The sequence below is a fragment of the Lagenorhynchus albirostris genome, chromosome 12 (genome assembly GCF_949774975.1).
Source record: "Lagenorhynchus albirostris chromosome 12, mLagAlb1.1, whole genome shotgun sequence".
Lineage (NCBI taxonomy): Eukaryota > Metazoa > Chordata > Mammalia > Artiodactyla > Delphinidae > Lagenorhynchus > Lagenorhynchus albirostris.
Genome location: NC_083106.1, coordinates 72,591,088 through 72,613,413, shown reverse-complemented (window position 1 = coordinate 72,613,413; position 22,326 = coordinate 72,591,088).

Genomic DNA, 22,326 nt, shown 5'->3' with positions numbered 1-22,326 from the left:
GTAAAATTATTGTAAAAGATGATCAATACCTGAAGGAAAAGAAAAACTCTTTTTATTTAAAAGAGAAAGACATAAACGGTATAAATCTGAGGCAATAATCTGAAAATGGTCTCAAAGTCTTGGAACTCTTTGTTTAGGAATATTAGGACCACAAGACATTCACCAGCCCACCCATCCTTGAGTGGAGGCAGCAGGTCCATTGTGACCTGACTGCCATGTGTTTCCTCTTCTACTTAATCATATTTAGAGAAGACAAGTAAGTTATCATTTGAGACACCCTGGAGTAGTGGAAAGTATAGGTTTTATATGTGTCCTTGTGTCAATTATTCACTTCAAGGAGCTAAAAGAATTTGAAATATCATGTAAAATTCTAGCAAATACTAAGGACTCAAAAAATGCCTACTTAACCTCCTGCAGATCACCCCCGCCCTTTATTCATTCATTCACTCATTTCTTAATGATTAGATAACATGCAATTCAGAAGAACGACAACGTATTGGTGGATGTGATGCTGTAATAAAAAATAGACCCTAACATTTCAGTCACTTAACAATACAGACTTGTACTTTTTGCTTAAGCTACAGTCCTGTTCATTCAGATAGCTGAGGCAACTCCTGTATACCATCTTTCAGGACCCCTGACTGTCACCTTCAAATGTAGCTATGAAGATCACCTGGACAGCTGTCATCCCAGTTCACTGGGAAGGGAAAAGAGAACAGAGAAGCACATGGGAGCTTTTGATAGGCCAGCTCTGGAATCCAGATTCCGTTCACTAGAACTCAGTCATATGGCCACAGCTGATGCAAGGGAGGCTAGGGAAGAGAGTCAGCTGTGTGTCCAAAGGAAGAGAAATCAAGTTTGGGTGTATAGTGGTCTCTGCTACATCAAGTTTAGAGGGGAAAATTTTTAAAAACAACTATAAGTCTGTTTGAACTTAAGTTCCAAACCTTGGGTTATTTCTTAATAAGAAGACACATTTTTGCTGCAATGATACTAATAATTATTATCAATAAGACTGGTAAACATAAATGTGCAGACTAAATGTGTGTGAGGCATGTGCTCAAGAGTCTGTAAGAGACAGTGAAGACAAGAGTTAGAAATGCAAACTCCGTCAGACATCTGGATTCTGCAATTTCTCAGTCTGTGACCTTGAGTGAATTACCCAACCTCTCCTAGTCTGAGTTTTCTTCATGTTTAAGAAAAGAATAATAATGTAACCTCCTCCATTAGGATGCAGTGAGGATTAAATGTCACACACAAAGCAATTAGAACATGTCTTAGCAACACAGTAAGTGTTCAACAAGCTCATGCTGTTATTATAATAAATATGACAGTTTTGCTCATTGAGTCTCTTTTAATTCCTTGCTAGAAGCATTTTCACTTCGTTTAAGCCCAGGGAATTCTAAATGAAATGTAAAGAGATTTCGATTCCAATTCCATTAGTCAGTGGGGTCAGTGATTTGTTCAAGTCCCTCTTCATTTATGAGGTGGATTGAGAACCCCTACGATGAGTGGAGACCATTAGAAGTACAGCACATTCAACCCGGCCACTTGCATATCATGGTTCCTGACTCTGCTCCACCCCCATCCCCACTGGGAAGGAAATGTTAGACTGAAAGCAGAGCTGAAGAAGGAAACTATATGGCTAAGAAGAGATTTTATGGCCGAATGGAAGTGGCCAGATGTGGTCATGGGATGAGGGAGCCAGGGATGGAAGTGTAAGAGTGACAAGCATGCTGACGATGGGTGAAAGTCTGTGATCACTGACAGGATGTAGAACAGGTCCAAGAATCAAAGCTCCTAAACAGCGGGAACAGGGATTGACGTTTCCCAGCACTACTGGAGCCACTTACATTAGCAGCCAGTTACATCTGTTTCAATCACTGGTAATCATATAAACCCAGTCTGGACTCTCTAACCCTCTACCCCACTATATTTTTTGTTGTTCTTTTTTTTTTTTTTTTTTAATTTGTCCACGCAGCACGGCTTGTGGGATCTTAGTTCCCTGACCAGGGATTAAACCCAGGCCATTGGCAGTGAAAGCGCAGAGTCCTAACCACTGGACTGCCAGGGATTTCCCTGTTGTTGCCCTCTTTAACAGCTCTATTGAGATATATTTCACCTACCATTAAATTCACCTTTAAATGTTTACAATTCAGGGTTTTAATATATTCACATAATTGTGCAACCACGATTCCAGAAAGGTTCATCACACAAAAAGAAACCCCGGGCCTCCCTGGTGGCGCAGTGGTTGAGAGTCCGCCTGCCAATGCAGGGGACACGGGTTCGTGCCCGGGTCCGGGAAGATCCCGCATGCCACGGAGCGGCTAGGCCCGTGAGCCATGGCCACTGAGCCTGCGCGTCCAGAGCCTGTGCTCCACAACGGGAGAGGCCACAACAGTGAGAGGCCTGCATATCGCTGAAAAAAAAAAAAGAAACCCCACACTTGTTAGCAGGTATTCCCCATTCTACCCTCCCCCTAGCCCCCAGCAACCTTTGACCTACTGTCTGTCTCTATGGATTTGCCTATTCTGGGCTTTCATATAAATGGAATCATATATGTGGGCTTTTGTGACTGGCTTCTTTTGCTTAGCATTATGTTTTCAAGGTTCATTTATGTTGTAGCATGTATAAGCAATTCATTCCTTTTTATGGCTGAATAATAGTCTATCGAATGGATACATCACATTTTATTTATCTGATCATCAGTTGGTGGATATTTGGGTTGTTTCCCCTAACTGGCTATTATGAATACTGTTGCTATAAACATTCATGTACAAGTTTTTCGGTGGACGTAAGTTTTTGTTTCTCGTGTACATACCTAGGATTGGGATTGCCTGGTCATATGATAACTTTATGATTAATTTTTGAGGCATTTCCAAACTGTCTTCCAAAGCATCATTTACATTCCCACCAGCAATGTATGAGAATTCCAATTTTTCCACAGTTTTGCCAACACTTGTTATTGTCCTATTTTGTTATAGCCACCCTAGTAGATGTGACATGGTCTCTTATTGTGGTTTTGATTTGCATTTCCCCAATGACAATGATTTTGAGTATCTCTTCATGTGCTAACTGGCCATTAGTATGTCTTCTTTTCAGAAGTGTCTATACAACTCCTTTACCCATTTTTCAATTTGGCTATTTTTCCTTTTACTGTTAAGTTGTAAGTTCTTTATATATAATCTAGATACAAATCCCTTACCAGATGTATGATTTGCAAACATTTCCTCCTATTCTGTAGGTGTTCTTTTCACTTTCTTGTTGGTGTCTTTTGAAATATAAGTGTTTAAATTTCATGATCTCCAATTTATCAATTTTTTGTTTTACTGCTTATGCTTTCATTTCATATCTAAGAAATCATTGCTTAATCTTGGATCAAGAAGATTTTACTCCTATGTTTTCCTGTAAGAGTATTATAGTTTTAACACTTACATTTAGGTCTCTGATCCATTTTGAGTTAGCTTCTGTATATGGCGTGAGATAGGTATCCAACTATTCTTTTTCATGTGGATGTCCAGTTTTTCCTGCACCATTTGTTGGAAAGAATGTTCTTTCCATATTCAATAGTCTTGGCACTCTTGTCAAAAATAAATTGACCAGAACTATAAAGGTTTCTTTCTGGACTCTACCCCTTGATCTTGCTTCAGTTGCAAACCCAGAAGATTGCAAAAAGAGAAAATGAATCCAGACCATGGAAATTCTCCATGTGAGTAGCATAACTGATCAGTTTTGCCTTGGCTACCTCCCAGTCTCTGGAGAATTTGGTGGGTTTTCCATTGACAGGCATCTGCTAATGGAAATGAACACCTGAATGTCACCAATGGCCCCCTATAGGTCAAATTAAATTGTCGTGCTTTCAGGACAATTCCCTAACTTTTAACATTACTATCCACCTCTCCTTGAAACTTGGCTTCATTCTTCCCCTACCCATCTGGTTGTTTTTCAGTTTACTTCACAGACTTACTTTTTACTCTATTCATCTATCCATTAAAAATTGATATAGGGATCCATGTTCAGCCCTCCTTTTTAACTTAAAGTCTTCCAGTTGCCATTCAATATCCATTCATATCCTTTTTACTAATAACAGAACCTCAATTTTAGCTGGACATGTTGCTTCAAAGCTTAGTTACATTCCCTAACTTACCTTGCAGTTATGTGACTAAATTCTGGACAGCAATATGTAAGCAAAAGTGTTTTGTGAGTCTGGGAAATTCCTTAAAAAGTTAGGGTGTGCATCCTTAATTTGTTCTTCCTTTTATTGGTAACCCTGAATGCTGTTGGGATGGCTGGAGCCCCAGCTGCCATCTTGGACTGTAAGGATAAAGGCCACACCTTACAAATGGCAGAGTAGAGAACATGAAGGGAATTGGATGTTGATGACATTATGGAACTGTCATTACAATTCTAGACATACCCCCAGGTAATCCGTCCTAGTCCTTCCTCTGGACTTCTGTTTTGTAAGAGAAGCCATAAAAAGCTTTTAAAACTTTTTAAGTCACAATAATTTGGGGCTTTTAAAAGTCTTTTAAAAACAACAACAACATGCTGTATATTACATCCCCAGAACTTATTTATCTTATAACTGGAAATTTGCACTTTTTGATCCCCTTCATCCATTTCACCCACCCCCTACCCCCACCTTTGGCAACCACCAATCTGTTCTCCGTATCTATGAGTTTAGTTTTCTATTTTTGTTTTGTTTTGTTTTTAGACTCCACATATAAGAGATATTATACAGTATTTAACTTTCTCTAGCATATTTCATTTAACATAATGCCTTCAAGTTCCATCCATGCTATAATAAATGGCAGGATTTCCTTCTTTTTATGGCTGAATAATATTCCATTGTGTGTGTGTGTGTGTATATATATATATACACACACAATACCACATCTTTTTTATCCAATCATCTGCTGATGGACACTTAGGTTGTTTCCATGTCTTGACTATTGTAAATTATGCTGCAATGAACATGAGGATGCAGATATCTTTTCAAGATAGTGATTTTGTTTCCTTCAGATAAATACCCATAAGTGGAATTGCTAGATCATATGTAGTTCTGGGTTTTGGGGTTTTTTTTTTGGAGTTTCATGAAATTTATTATTTTTTCTTTCAGTTTTATTGAAATGTAATTGACATAGAGCACTGTATAGGTTTAAGGTGTACAGCATAATGATTTGACTTACATACATCTTGAAATGATTATCACAATAAGTTTAGTGAACATCCATCATCTCATATAGATACAAAATTAAGGAAATAGAAAAAAAAATTTCCTTGTGATGAGAAATCTTAGAATATACTTTTAACAACTTTCATATATAACCTACAGCAGTGGTAATTATAATTTTTTTATGAATTTATTATTTATTTATTTTTGGCTGCGTTGGTTCTTTATTGCTGCGCACAGGCTTTCTCTAGTTGCAGTGAGCAGGAGCTACTCTTTGTTGCAGTGTGTGGGCTTCTCATTGCGGTGGCTTCTCTTGTTGCGGAGCACAGGCTCTAGGCATGTGGGCTTCAGTAGTTGTGGCACGTGGACTCAGTAGTTGTGGCTCGCGGGCTCTAGAGCACAGGCTCAGTAGTTGTGGCGAACGGGCTTAGTGGCTCCGCAGCATGTGGGATCTTCCCGGACCAGGGCTCGAACCCGTGTCCCCTGTATTGGCAGGAGGATTCTTAACCACTGCACCACCAGGGAAGTCCCCAGCAGTGGTAATTATATTTATCATGTTGTACATGACATCCCTAGTACTTATTTATCTTATAACCGGAAGCTTGTAACTTTTGACTGCCTGCATCCAATTTCCCCTCCCCCACCCCCACCTTGCCTCTGGTAACCACAAATCTGATCTCTTTTTCTATGGGTATGTTTTTCTGTTTGTTTTTGAAGTATAATTGACCTATAGCACTATTTTAGTTCCTGTTATACAACATAGTGATTTGATATTTCTATACATTTCAAAGTGACCACCATGATAAGTCTAATTACAGTATGTTACCATATGAAGATATTACATAGTCATTGACTATATTCCCTACGCTGTACATTTCACACCCTGACTTATTTATTTTGCAACTGGAAGTTCCTACCTCTAAATCTCCCTCACCTATTTCTTTCCTCCCCCTACCCCCTTCCCTCTGGCAATCACCTGTTTCTTCTCTGTATCTATAACCCTGTTTTTGTTTTGTTATGTTTGTTCATTTGTTTTGTTTTTTGGATTCCACATATAAGTGAAACCATACACTATTTGTCTTTCTCTGTCTGACTTATTTCACTTAGCATAATACCCTCTATCTATATCCATCCATGTTGTCACAAATGGCAAAATTTCATTCTTTGTTATGGCTGAGTAATAATCTATTGTGTGCATGTGTGTGTGTGTGTGTGTGTGTGTGTATCTCACATCTTCTTTATCCATTCATCTATTTATGGGCACTTAGGTTGCTTCTGTATCTTGGTTATTGTAAATAATGCTGCAATGAACATAGGTGTGCATATATCTTTTCTAGTTAGTGTTTTCATTCTCTTCAGATAAATACCCAGGAGCTGAATTACTGGATTATTTGGTAGTTCTAATTTTTTGAGGAATCTCCATACTGTTTTCCATAACAGTTGCATCAATTTACATTCCCACTGACAATGCACGAGGGTTGCCTTTTCTCCGCATCCTTGCCAATACTTGTTGTCTTTTTGATAATACCCATTCTGATAGGTGTGAGGTGAGATCCCATTATGGTTTTGAATTGCATTTCCCAGATGATTAGTGAATGATGTTGAGCACCTTCTCATATACCTGTTGGCTACCTGTATGTCTTTTTTGGAGAAATGTTGATTCAGATACTGTGCCCATTTTTACATCAGATTGTTTTGTTGTTGTTGAGAAGCATGAGTTCTTTATATACATATATAGTTTGCAAATATTTTCTCCATTAGTTAGGTTGCCTTTTCATTTTGTTGATTGTTTCCTTTGCTGTAAGGAGCTTTTTAGTTTGATGTAGCCCAGCTTGCTTATTTTTTTTCTTTTGTTGCCTTTGCTTTTGACGTCAAATCCAAAAAAATTATTTCCAAGAGCAATGTCAGCAGTTAAACCCCTGTGTTTTATTCTAGGAGTTTTATAGTTTCAGGTCTTAGATTCTAGTATTTATCCATTTTGAGTTGATTTTTGTTTATGGTATAAGATAGTAGTCCAGTTTCATTCTTTTGCATGTGGCTGTCCAGTTTTCCCAACACTATTTATTGAAGAAACTATGCTTTCTCCATTATATATTCTTGGCTCCTGTGTTGTAAATTAATTGGCCATATACATGTGGGTTTATTTTTGGGCTCTCTCTTCTGTTCCATTGATCTGTCTGCTTTTATGCCAATACCATACTGTTTTGATTGCTATGGTTTTGAATATAGTTTGAAATTGGGAAGTATGATGCTTCCAACTTTGTTCTTCTTTCTCAAGGTTACTTTGGCTATTAGGCATCTTTTGTGGTTCCAGTACAAATTTTAGGATCATTTGTTCTAGTTCTGTGAAAAATGTCATTGGAATTTTGATAGGGATTGCACTGAATCTACACATTCCTTTGCATAGTATTGACATTTTAAGAGTATTGAGTCTTCTAATTCATGAGCACAGAATATATTTCCATTTATTTGTGTCTTTAATTTATTTCATCAGTTCCTTATAGTTTTCAGTGTATAGATCTTTTACCTTCTTGTTTAAATTTATTCCTAGGTATTTTTTTTGATGCAACTGTAAATGGAATTGTTTGCTTAATTTCTCTTTCTGATAGTTCCTTATTAGTGTATAGTAATGCAACTTATTTTTGTGTATTGATTTTGTTTCCTGTAAACTTACTACATTTATTTTTTCTAACAGTTATTTGGTAGACTCTTTAGGGTTTTCTATATATAATATGTCATCTGCAAATAGAGATTTTTTACTTCTTCCATTCCAATTTGGTTGCCTTTCATTTCTTTTTCTTGCCCAGCTGATCTGGCTAGGGCTTCCAATATTATGTTGAATAAAAGCAGTAAGAGTCGGCATCCTTGTCTTGTTCCTGACCTTAAAGGAAAAGTTTTAAGTGTTTCACTGTTGGGTATGATGTTAGTTGTGGGCTTCTCATATATGGCCTTTATTATGCTGAGGTATATTCCCTCTAAACCCCCTCTGTTGAGAGCTCTTTATCATAAGTGGATGTTGATTTTTGTCAAATGCTTTTTCTGAATCTATTGAGATGCTCATATGGTTTTTATTCTTCATCTTGTTTATATAGTGCATCATAGTGATTGATTTGTGGATGTTGAACCATCCTTGAATCCCTGGAATGAATCCCACTTGATCATGGTGTATGATGCTTTTAATATATTGTTCAATTCAGTTTGCTAATATTTCGTTGAGAATTTTTGCATCTATGTTTATCAGGGATATTGACCTATATATATTTTTTTCTATAGTGTCCTTGTCTGGCTTTGGTAATACTGACCTGGTAAAATGAGTTTGGAAGTGTTCCTTCCTCTTCTATTTTTTAGAAGAGTTTGAGAAGGATTGGCATTAATTATTCTTTAAAAGTTTGGTAGAAATCACCAGTGAAGCCATCTGGTCATGGACTTCTGTCTGTTGGGAGGGTTTTGATTACTGATCCAATCTCTTCATTAGTAATTGGTCTGTTTAGATTTTCTATTTCTTCATGATTCAGTCTCAGTAGGTTGTATGTTTCCAGGAATGTATTTATTTTCTCTAGGTTGTCCAATTTGTTGGTGTATTTTTTGAATTCTATGTAGTGGACCTAAATTTAATCAATAAACCTTCTAAAGGTTATACATTCATCAATCACTGAACAAATGTTTGGTGAGTATCTACTACCCTTCACATACTGTGCCAGGTGTTATGGTGATACAGTATCTGTCCTCATGAAGTCTTCAGCTCAACTGGGCAGACATAATACATATAATCATGTAATACTCCAAAAATTAATTCCTATAATAAGATTATTATAGAAGATGTGCAATGTGTCAGGCCAATATGGGGGGTAAAACAATTAATTCTCTCAAAAGTCTTAAGAAGTTTCATAGAGAAAGCAATGTTTGTTGAGACGTGACAGAGTTTGTGAATAAGAGGAAAATCATCCTTAAAGATGTGGGATTCACAAATGTGAAGATGTAAAAGTTTGTGATTAGTTTAAAAAATGAGTTATTAGGTGTGGCTAGAGAGTAGGCTGGTGTGTTTGTATGTGGGTGCACGTGTGTGTGTGTGTGTGTGTGTGTGTGTGTGTGAGAGAGAGAGAGACAGAGAGAGAGAGAGAGCAAAAGTGAGAGAGAGAGAGAGAGAGAGAGAGAGGGCAAAGCCTGGGAATCAGAAAGGAGGATGATGTTGCAGGGAAATAGAAGTTTGGGGTCTTGTCAAATTGAGAATTTTTTTTTTTTTTATGAATCAGAGATAGAAAACACTTTCCAATCTTTATGTCAACTTTAGTTCAGCTGCTTAAACTACTATGTTGAGAAGAATCCTGAATCTACACCTGAGGTCATCAGGAAAAGTGACATGAAGTATTAGAAATACGCACATGAACTTGGGAGGTGTGATGATTAATTTTATGTGTCAACTTGGCTGGGCTATGATGCCCAGATACGTGATCAAACAGTATTCTGGATATTTCTATGAGGTTGTTTTGGATGAGATTAACATTTGAAAGAAAACTTTTTAAAATTCCTCACAAAGCTAATACTCTCTCCTCCTGTATTAGTCAGGGTTCTCCAGAGAAACAGAATCAATAGGATGTGTATATATGGATTTATTTTACAGAGGCTGTGGAGACTGGTTGTGAAAGTCTGGCAAGTCCAAAATCTGCTGAGTGGACCAGTAGGCTGGAGACTCAGGGATGAGCCAAAGCTGCAGTTCAAGTCCAAAGACCATCAGCTGCAGAATTCCCTCTTGCTCAGGGGAGGTCAGTCTTTTATTCCATTCAGGCTTTTAACTGACTGGATGAGGCCCACCCACATTATGGAGGGCAATCTGCTTTACCCAAAGTCTACAGATTTAAAGTGTCACATAAATAGCCACTGCCGCAAATCTTCTGGAAAAAGTAAGTTTGGGTGGGAAGAGAAATTCTAAAAAATCATGTTGGCTCTACCTTGAAAATATATGCAACTTCCAACCACTTCTCAGCCTTTTTGCAGGTACACTCTGGGGTAGATCGTCATCCTCTCTCCTCTGGATACTGCAGTAGTCCCCTACTCATCCCTCTTCTTCTTGCCTTGCTCCTCTACTGACTATTCTCAAAACTGCAACAGGAAACACTTCGGAAACAAATAAGATCAATTTGCTATTCTGCTCAAAATCTTCAAAGGCTCCCAACCTGAGCAGAAGCCAACATCACCACAGTGGTCTACAAGACTGTACAGGGTCTGCCCCTATCCCATTTACTCTCTGACTTTATGTACTTGCTCTAATCACACTGGCCTCTACCGTTCTACAGGCCCACCTGGCACAAATTAGGACTTTTCACACTAATTTCAGGCAGAGGGAGGGCCACTCCCTCTGCCTGAAATACTCTGCCCAGGGAGTCATAGGGCTCACTCCCTCAACCCTTGCAAGTCTTGAAGTAAATGCCACCTTCTCAATGAGGACTACCTTACGCACCCTATTGAAAATGGCACCCCTTCACTCTCCACTTACCTATTTTATTTTCTTTCTGTTTCAACAGCAGTTAAGAATGTTATAGGTGCTCATTTACTATTTGCTGAATGAACACACACTACACCTTTAACTTGACCGTTTTCCAAAGGCTTGAATCCACTGCCTGGTCAAGGACCCTTAAGGGACCACAGTCTTACCACCAGCTAAGACTTCAGTTTTGTCACTACTGCTTAAGTTTGGACACAGGTGCAATTGACTTTTTCACCCCCGTAAGGGTGCAAATTATGAGGTTCTCAGTCAAGACAATTTGGAGCCATAGGTAGGGAAGTTCTCCTTTAGCAAAGAAGAAAATCTTCTGCATGTCTATTTCTGCTTGATGAGTCTCTAAGTTCAGTTTCAATGTCTCTCTCTATTTTAAGACTTCTCTGAAAGTATCACGTAGCTGACAACACTTTCTCACATTCTGAATTTGCTATACTTTTCCCCTTACGTCTGGCTTCAGTCCATAGGTGGTATGCCTTCCAAGGGGATAGCCTGTCTATGTTTTACTATTACATTACAGTGGTCACTGTCTGTCTAGACTACAGAATCTGCCCCACCTATTACCCAACTGCCTCTGCTATGCCACTGCCACATTTTAGTTTTTATTATGGTAGCATTCCATTACCAGTACCAAATCCTACCACATAGTTAGGAATATTTGGCTGCATAGATTAAAAAAAAAACTGGCTTAAACAAAATACAAGTTTATTCATCTCTCATGCAACAAAAGACATAAGAGATGGAGACATCTTTCAGCACTCAGCTCCAACAACTGAAAGTATCGACTTCATTCTTATGGTTCAAGCAATATGCTAAAGCTCCAACAATATCCTCCTTTTTCCAGGTAGTGGATAAAGGAAAGGGGCATGAAAAAAACAATCCTATCTTTAACAAGATTTCTAGGAATTCACAGGCAACACCTATGCTTACTTTTCATTGTCTAAATAGGTCACCTGGCCATTCCCAGATTCGAGGAAACCTGTGAGAAGGAGTCTTTTATTTTGGAGGAAATAGGTTTCACTAAAAATCAGGATTCTCGCTTCTAACAAAGAAGGATAGAATGGATATTGGGACAACTAGCAAGCTCTGCCATGAAAATTAACCCATTAACCTTCCAAGAGAGGAAGCTAGACTATAAAGACTTGAATCTCGAAGGCTCTCCAAGCATTACTGCATATCATCCTATAACTCTGAGAATTATCTATCCTACAGTATACACTTAGCCTCAGAGCATGCTGCAAAAAGACCAAAATCCAAATGAGACCCGACATCCAGCTGGACCTACCTCTCCCATCCATCACAGAGCGTACTATTATTGTTCCTGCCAAACAAAGTGTTCAGACAGATTAGCAAAGCTCTTGTTCACCTGAACTAAAATGTGAGGAATATGACATATAGTGTTAAAACACCATTCTTGACACAGTTCCCCACTTTCCATTCCAACTTAGGAAAAAATGCTAAGCATCATGTTCTTTGCCTTTGGTTAAATATCATACCCTCCTGAAATATTGAAAGGAATGAGTATAAACAAACATTAAACCAAAAAAATAAAATTAAGATCTCTAAAGTGTTTACAGTTTCAAAATATGAACTAAACACATTATTTGAAAAACTATGCTGTGGAATTAAGGAGAATTGGCAGAAATGTTTTAATTAGCTCTTTTGTTACATTTCATGAAGCTAAACCCAACTTGTATTTAAGAATCAAAAGTAATTGCATGGAAAAAAAGAAAAAAACCAAGAGAAAGAAAAGAAATTCCAAGAGTCAAATAATTTATTTACAGAGAATCCTATCAATCAGAATGGACCACCTTTCTGACAGCTGTTAAATGCAAAGCTGTGATGCTGGGCCACAGTCTACGTGCCCTCAGTTGGCTTTCCTTAGGCTAAGCAGAGTGTTGCTTAAGGCTGCGGTTCCCTTGCCAGTGGTCATGTTCCAGCTGAATATTCATTATAGTTTAAGGGCAACCCACTTGGAGGAAATGAGAATGGGCTCCACAAATGCAGGCAAGCCTTATAGGGATAAATGAGTCCAAACTTTGTAGCTTTCACTTATTATTTCAACTCAAGAAGACAAACAAACCTACAGCTTTCTGCCCAGGAGCATTTGTAAACTGCCAAGGAGAAAACTAGTACCATAAGCTCAGTGGAAAAGAAGCTGTAATAACCAATGAAATTTTTAAAAAAGAAGGAAAAAAAATTCTAGGAACAGACTATCACCCCCTTTGAAACATGACACTGGACAAAATCTGAAAATTGTGAGAGATTAATTTGGAGTAAAAATAATTCAACTCCCATTGTGACAAATTTCAGTAATGAAAGGCAGAAACTTCCAATGTTTATACCATACTAGAGGAGGGCTAAATTTTTTTCATGGTCAAAAATATACTCTTGAGCACAGAGGATTTTTAGGGCAGTATTTATGTTACCATGTTCCTTTTATGAAGAAAATGTTTTTGAAACAGAAAACCCAAACCTATAAAGGGGAAAACACTGACACACTTAGTACATATTTATGTTACGGCAAATGTTTACAAATGACAGACTGGAAAAATACATGCCATATAACTGACAGACAGACAAAAGGTTAATATGTCTAATGTAATAAAATATCCTAGAAATTATTAAGAAACAATAAGCCCAGGAATAAGCAGAAAATATGAACAAACCCATCAGAGAAGAGGAATTCAACTCATCTGTAAACATGAGTATGGACTCTGTCCTACTCCCCCTCCCACATAGGTCCAACCCTTTGGAGAAAAGGTGAAATTCAACCGCAGCCTAGCCAGGAAAAATTATATATGGCATCAGGAGAGTTAGTTTCTGTCTTTTCCCAATCCATGGTTCCTCTGAGGTAGCAAAGTCTATAAAAAGTACGTGGATATCCTATGGTATTTATCACCTACACTGCCCAGACGAGAGTTATCAAGAAAAACAACAGACCAGTAGCTCTAAGAAATCTTCTCTCAAGAGTGTGGGCTAAATTTAATCCTTTAATATAGATTCAAATTCTATTTTCCCCACTTGTGTGAGGTAAAGTCCCACTAAATTTCTCCTGAGCTCTCACCCCAACCAAAGTAGAACTAGTAAACCACATATGACCCCACCTGCACTTTGGACCCAGTTCTCTGCAAAAATATATCTACTTCCAGACAACCAAGACAATACCACATGTGATATCCCATAATACTGCCAAGTGTCAATTCCATCTTTTAAAATGATTATAGGTTTATTTCAATTTTCTATTTATTCTTGAGTCTATTTTGACACATTTTAGAAAATGATCTAAGTTTTCAAATTTTTTCTACATTAAAGTTTTTGTTGCATATTATGTAACATCTCCAGTATATTTAGTTATTTCCTATTTTAATTCCAAACGTTTTTAATTGTGTTTGCCCTGATCAACGTTGCCAGAGTTCTTTAACTGGTGTAATTAGTCTTTTCAATAAACTGATGTTTGCTTTGTTGATCCTTTTTAGTGTATATTTTCATCTACTTCATAAATGCCTGAGTCTTATTAAGTCCTTCTTTCTACTTTGTGTATTTTAAATATTTTTTACCTTTTCTGTATTTATGATGGCTTAGCCAATTCTTAAATATAGGCAAGAACCCAAGAAGGAGCATGCCCTTGATATGCAGACTAACCAGCCCAGAGCCACGCCTCCTCCATCTGGCTCTTACACCCCGGAGGCAATATTCCTCTGCCTTTATCATCCAGGGCCAGAAACCACTCAACCAGGGACTGCTCCTAAAGCCCAAAGCCCTTCCAAAATTGTTCAAATAGCTCATCCTTAACTGTTCACTCTGTCTTACTGCCTTTTCCATGGAAACCCCAATAAAGTCAGTGGCCTAAATCTTTCCCTGGCTTTTGCCTCCTGATCATCTTGGTATCTTTCCCACGTGGTCCTGCATGTGCAGTGCCTCCTCTCTAGAATCTGAATAGTTCATTTTAATTTTTCCAAATTATTGAGAGATACCCTTAGCTTTTCAAGATTTAGATTTTATCATCTTGTCATGTAAGCATCTAAAGCTATATGTTTCCCTCTAACCAAGAGTTCAATTGCATTCCACAAGTTTTTATATGTAATAATTTATTTATCATTTACTTCTTAGTATTCTCTAGTTTTTATTATTAAGTTTTCTTTAATCCATTAATCATTTAGAATTGGATTTTTTTGTTTGTTTCAAATATACAAGACTATGATTTCGAGGCTGTATAATATTGGGACATTCGTATTTGTTCTTTGACAGACTTACTTTATAATCTAATATATGGTTAATTTTCATAACTGTTGTATGAATACACAAGAAGAAATTATGGTCTAACTGATGGGTGCAGAGTTCTATAAATGCTCTTTAAAGAAAGCACATTATTATTCAAATCTGTATTCTTTCCAATACCTGGTCTTCCTGATCTATCAGTTACTTAGAGAGATGTGTTAAAATCTACCACTATGATAGTGGATTTGTCAAACATCTCTTTTTATTTCCAGTTTTGTTAATTTTCACTTTAGAGGAGAGAGGAAAGATGGCAGAAGAGTAACACATGGAGATCACCTTCCTCCCCACAGATACACCAGAAATACATCTACACGTGGAACAGTTCCTACAGAACACCTACTGAACACTGGCGGAAGACCTCAGACCCCCCAAAAGGCAAGAAACTCCCCACGTACCTGGGTAGGGCAAAAGAAAAAAGAATAAATAGAGACAAAAGAATAGGGACAGGACCTGCACCAGTGGGAGGGAGCCGTGAAGGAGGAAAGTTTCCACACACTAGGAAGCCCCTTCGCAGGCGGAGTCTGCGGGTGGCGGAGGGGGGAAGCTTCGAAGCCGCGGAGGAGAGCGCAGCCACAGGAGTGCGGAAGGCAAAGCGGGGAGATTCCCGCACAGAGGATCGATGCCGACCGGCACTCACGAGCCTGAGAGGCTTGTCTGCTCACCCGCCGGGGCGGGCGGGGCCGGGAGCTGAGGCTCCAGCTTCGGTTGGAGCACAGGGAGAGGATTGGGGTTGGCGGCGTGAACACAGCCTGAAGGGGGTTAGTGCGCCACGGCTAGCCGTGAGGGAGTCCGGGGAAAAGTCTGGAGCTGCTGAAGAGACAAGACTTTTTCTTACCTCTTTGTTGCCTAGTGAGCGAGGGGAGGGGATTAAGAGCGCTGCTTAAAGGAGCTCCAGAGACGGGCGTGAGCCACGGTTACCAGCGCGGACCCCAGAGACGGGCACGAGACGCTAAGGCTGCTGCTGCCGCCACCAAGAAGCCTGTGTGCGAGCACAGGTCACTGTCCACACCCCCCTTCCGGGGAGCCTGTGCAGCCCGCCACTGCCAGGGTCCCATCATCCCGGGACAACTTACCTGGGAGAACGCACGGCACGCCTCAGGCTGGTGCAACGTCATGCCGGCCTCTGCCGCCACAGGCCCGCACCTCACGCCCTGCCCCTCCCTCCCCCCCCACCACCACAGCCTGAGTGAGCCAGAGCCGCCGAATCAGCTGCTCCTTCAACCAGTCCTGTCTGAGCGAAGAACAGACGCCCTCAGGCGACCTACACGCAGAGGCGGGGCCAAATCCAAAGTGGAGCCGCGGGAGCTGTGCGAACAAAGAAGAGAAAGGGAAATTGCTCCCCGCAGCCTCAGGAGCAGCGGATTAAAGCTCCACAATCAACTTTATGTACCTGCATCTGTGGAATACCTGAATAGACAACGAATCATCCCAAATTGAGGAGGTGGACTTTGAGAACAAGATTTATGATTTTTTCCCCTTTTCCTCTTTTTCTGAGTGTGTAGGTGTATGCTCCTGTGTGAGATTTTGTCTGTACAGCTTTGCTTCCACCATTTGTCCTAGGGTTCTATCTGTCCGTTTTTTCTTTTTTTACTTTAAAAAAAATTTTTTGCTTAATAATTATTTTTTATTTTAATAATTTTATTTTATCTTATTTTATCTTTTCTTTCTTTCTTTCCTTCCCTCCCTCCCTCCCTCCGTCTTTCTTTCTTTCTTTCTTTCCTTCCTTCCCTCCCTCCCTCCCTCCATCTTTCTTTCTTTCTTTCTTTCTCTTTCTCTCTCTCTCTCTCTCTCTCTTTCTTTCTTTCTTTCCTTTTTCTCCCATTTATTCTGAGCCGTGTGGATGAAAGGCTCTTGGTGCTGCAGCCAGGAGTCAGTGCTGTGCCTCTGAGGTGGGAGAGCCAATTTCAGGACACTGGTCCACAAGAGACCTCCCAGCTCCACATAATATCAAATGGCGAAAATCTCCCAGAGATCTCCATCTCAACACCAACACCCAGCTTCACTCAACGACCAGCAAGCTACAGTGCTGGACACCATATGCCAAACAACTAGCAAGAAAGGAACACAACCCCACCCATTAGCAGAGTCCACAGACACCCCAAAATACAACAGCAGACGTGGACCTGCCCACCAGAAAGACAAGATCCAGCCTCATCCACCAGAACACAGGCACTAGTCCCCTCCATCAGGAAGCCTACACAACCCACTGAACCAACTTTAGCCACTGGGGACAGACACCAAAAACAACAGGAACTAAGAACCTGCAGCCTGCAAAAAGGAGACCCCAAACACAGTAAGATAAGCAAAATGAGAATACAGAAAAACACACAGCACATGAAGGAGTAAGATAAAAACCCACCAGACCTAACAAATGAAGAGGAAATAGGCAGTCTACCTGAAAAAGAATTCAGAATAATGATAGTAAAGATGATCCAAAATCTTGGAAATAGAATAGACAAAATGCAAGAAACATTTAACAAGGACCTAGAAGAACTAAAGATGAAACAAGGAACGATGAACAACACAATAAATGAAATTAAAAGTACTCTAGATGGGATCAATAGGAGAATAACTGAGGCAGAAGAACGGATAAGTGACCTGGAAGATAAAATAGTGGAAATAACTACGTGCAGAGCAGAATAAAGAAAAAAGAATGAAAACAACGAGGACAGTCTCAGAGACCTCTGGGACAACATTAAACGGACCAACATTCGAATTATAGGGGTTCCAGAAGAAGAAGAGAAAAAGAAAGGGACTGAGAAAATATTTGAAGAGATTATAGTTGAAAACTTCCCTAATATGGGAAAGGAAATAGTTAATCAAGTACAGGAAGCACAGAGAGTCTCATTCAGGATAAATCCAAGGAGAAATATGCCAAGACAGACATTAATCAAACTGTCAAAAATTAAATACAAAGAAAACATATTAAAAGCAGCAAGGGAAAAACAACAAATAACACACAAGGGAATCCCCATAAGGTTAACACCTGAACTTTCAGCAGAAACTCTGCAAGCCAGAAGGGAGTGGCAGGACATATTTAAAGTGATGAAGGAGCAAAACCTACAACCAAGATTACTCTACCCAGCAAGGATCTCATTCAGATTTGATGGAGAAATTGAAAGCTTTACAGACAAGGAAAAGCTGAGAGAGTTCAGCACCACCAAACCAGCTTTACAACAAATGCTAAAGGAACTTCTCTAGGCAAGAAACACAAGAGAAGGAAAAGGCCTACAATAACAAACCCAAAACAATTAAGAAAATGGGAATAGGACATACGTATCGATAATTACATTAAATGTAAATGGATTAAATGCTCCCACCAAAAGATACAGATTGGCTGAATGGATACAAAAACAAGACCCATATATATGCTGTGTACAAGAGACCCACTTCAGACCTAGGAACACATACAGACTGAAAGCAGGGGATGGAAAAAGATATTCCATGCAAATGGAAATCAAAAGAAAGCTGGAGGGGCTTCCCTGGTGGCGCAGTGGTTGAGAGTCCACTTGCCAATGCAGGGGACACGGGTTCGTGCCCCAGTCTGGGAAGATCCCACAGGCCGTGGAGCGGCTGGGCCTGTGAGCCATGGCCTCTGAGCCTGCACGTCCGGAGCCTGTGCTCTGCAACAGGAGAGGCCACAACAGTGAGGGTCCTGTGTACCACAAAAAAAAAAAAAAAAAAAAAAGAAAGCTGGAGTAGCAATTCTCATATCAGACAAAATAGACTTTAAAATAAAGATTATTACAAGAGACAAAGAGGACACTACATAATGATCAAGGGATCGATCTAAGAAGAAGATATAGCAATTTTAAATATTTATGCACCCAACATAGGAGCACCTCAATACAGAAGGCAAATACTAACAGCCATAAAAGGGGAAATCGACAGTAACACATTCATAGTAGGGGACTTTAACACCCCACTTTCACCCATGGACAGATCATCCAAAATGAAAATAAATAAGGAAACACAAGCTTTAAATGATACATTAAACAAGATGGACTTAATTGATATTTATAGGACATTCCACCCAAAAACAACAGAATACACATTTTTCTCAAGTGCTCATGGAACATTCTCCAGGATAGATCATATCTTGGGTCACAAATCAAGCCTTGGTAAATTTAAGAAAATTGAAATTGTATCAAGTATCTTTTCCGACCACAACGCTATGAGACTAGATATCAATTACAGGAAAAGATCTGTAAAAAATAGAAACACATGGAGGCTAAACAATACACGACTTAATAACAAAGTGATCACTGAAGAAATCAAAGAGGAAATCAAAAAATACCTAGAAACAAATTACAATGGAGATATGACAACCCAAAACCTATAGGATGCAGCAAAAGCAGTTCTAAGAGGGAGGTTTTTAGCAATACAATCCTACCTTAAGAAACATGAAACATCTCAAATAAACAACCTAACCTTGCACCTAAAGCAATTAGAGAAAGAAGAACAAAAAAACCCAAAGTTAGCAGAAGGAAAGAAATCATAAAGATCAGATCAGAAATAAATGAAAAATAAATGAAGGAAACGATAGCAAAGATCAATAAAACTAAAAGCTGGTTCTTTGAGAAGATAAACAAAATTGATAAAATATTAGCCAGACTCATCAAGAAACACTAGGGAGAAGACTCAAATTAATAGAATTAGAAATGAAAATGGAGAAGTAACAACTGTCACTGCAGAAATACAAAAGATCATGAGAGATTACTACAAGCAGCTATATGCCAATTAAATGGACAGCCTGGAAGAAATGGACAAATTCTTAGAAATGCACAACCTTCTGAGATTGAACCAGGAAGGAATAGAAAATATGAACAGACCAGTCACAAGCACTGAAATTGAAACTGTGATTAAAAGTCTTCCAACAAACAAAAGCCCAGGACCATATGGCTTCACAGGCAAACTCTATCAAACATCTAGAGAAGAGCTAACACCTGTCCTTCTCAAACTTCTTCCAAAATATAGCAGAGAGGGGAACACTCCCAAACTCATTCTACGAGGCCACCATCACCCTGATACCAAAACCAGACAAAGATGTCACAAAGAAAGAAAACTACAGGCCAATATCACTGATGAACATAGATGCAAAAATCCTCAACAAAATACTAGCAAACAGAATCCAACGCACATTAAAAGGATCATACACCATGATCAAGTGGGATTTATCCCAGGGATGCAACGATTCTTCAATATACGCAATCAACGTGATACACCATATTAACAAATTGAAGGAGAAAAACCATATGATCATCGCAATAGATGCAGAGAAAGCTTTCGACAAAATTCAACACCCATTTATGATAAAAACCCTGCAGAAAGTAGGCATAGAGGGAACTTTCTTCAACATAATAAAGGCCATATATGACAAACCCACAGCCAACATCATCCTCAATGGTGAAAAACTGAAACCATTTCCACTAAGATCAGGAACAAGACAAGGTTGTCCACTCTCACCACTCTTATTCAACATAGTTTTGGAAGTTTTAGCCACAGCAATTGGAGAAGAAAAGGAAATAAAAGGAATCCAAATCGGAAAAGAAGCAGTAAAGCTGTCACTGTTTGCAGATGACATGATACTATACATAGAGAATCCTAAAGATGCTACCAGAAAACTACTAGAGCTAATCAATGAATTTGGTAAAGTATCAGGATACAAAATTAATGCACAGAAATCTCTGGCATTCCTATACACTAATGATGAAAAATCTGAAAATGAAATTAAGAAAACACTCCCATTTACCATTGCAACAAAAAGATAAAGTATCTAGGAATAAACCTACCTAAGGATGTATGCAGAAAATTATAAGACACTGATGAAAGAAATTAAAGATGATACAAACAGATGGAGAGATATACCATGTTATTGGATTGGAAGAACCAACATTGTGAAAATGACTGTACTACCCAAAGCAATCTACAGATTCAATGCAGTCCCTATCCAACTACCACTGGAATTTTTTCACAGAACTAGAACAAAAAATTTCACAATTTGTATGGAAACACAAAAGACCCCGAATAGCCAAAGCAATTTTGAGAAGAAAAATGGAGCTGTAGGAATCATGCTCCCTGACTTCAGACAACACTACAAAGCTACAGTAATCAAGACAGTATGGTACTGGCACAAAAACAGAAATATAGATCAACAGAACAGGATAGAAAGCCCAGAGATAAACCCACGCACATATGGTCACCTTATCTTTGATAAAGGAGGCAGGAATGTACAATGGAGAAAGGACAGCCTCTTCAATAAGTGGTGCTGGGAAAACTGGACAGGTACATGTAAAAGTATGAGATTAGAACACTCCCTAACACCATACACAAAAATAATCTCAAAATGGATTAAAGACCTAAATGTTTGGCCAGAAACTATCAAACTCTTAGAGGAAAACATAGGCAGCACTCTATGACATAAATCACAGCAAGATCCTTTTTGACCCACCTCCTAGAGAAATGGAAATAAAAATAAAAATGAACAAATGGGACCTAATGAAACTTAAAAGCTTTTGCACAGCAAAGGAAACCATAAACAACGCAAAAAGACAACCCTCAGAATGGGAGAAAATATTTGCAAATGAAACAACAGACAAAGGATTAATCTCCAAAATTTACAAGCAGCTCATACAGCTCAATAACAAAAAAACAAACAACCCAATCCAAAAATGGGCAGAAGACCTAAATAGACGTTTCTCCAAAGAAGATATACAGATTTTCAACAAACACATGGAAGAATCCTCTACATCATTAATCATTAGAGAAATGCAAATCAAAACTACAATGAGATATCATCTCACACCAGTCAGAATGGCCATCATCAAAAAATCTAGAAACAATAAATGCTGGAGAGGGTGTGGAGAAAAAGGAAGACTCTTGTACTGCTGGTGGGAATGTGAATTGGTACAGCCACTATGGAGAACAGTATGGAGGTTCCTTAGAAAACTACAAATCGAACTACCATATGACTCAGCAATCCCACTACTGGGCATATACCCTGAGAAAACCATAATTCAAAAAGAGTCATGTACGAAAATGTTCATTGCAGCTCTATTTACAATAGCCAGGACATGGAACCAACCTAAGTGTCCATCATCGGATGAATGGATAAAGAAGATGTGGCAAATATATACAATGGAATATTACTCAGCCATAAAAAGAAACGAAATTGAGTTATTTGTAGTGAGGTGGATGGACCTAGAGTCTGTCATACAGAGTGAAGTAAGTCAGAAAGAGAAAGACAAATACCATATGCTAACACATATATATGGAATCTAAGGGGAAAAAAATGTCATGAAGAACCTAGGGGTAGACGGGAATGAAGACACAGACCTACTAGAGAATGGACTTGAGGATACGGGGAGGGGAAAGG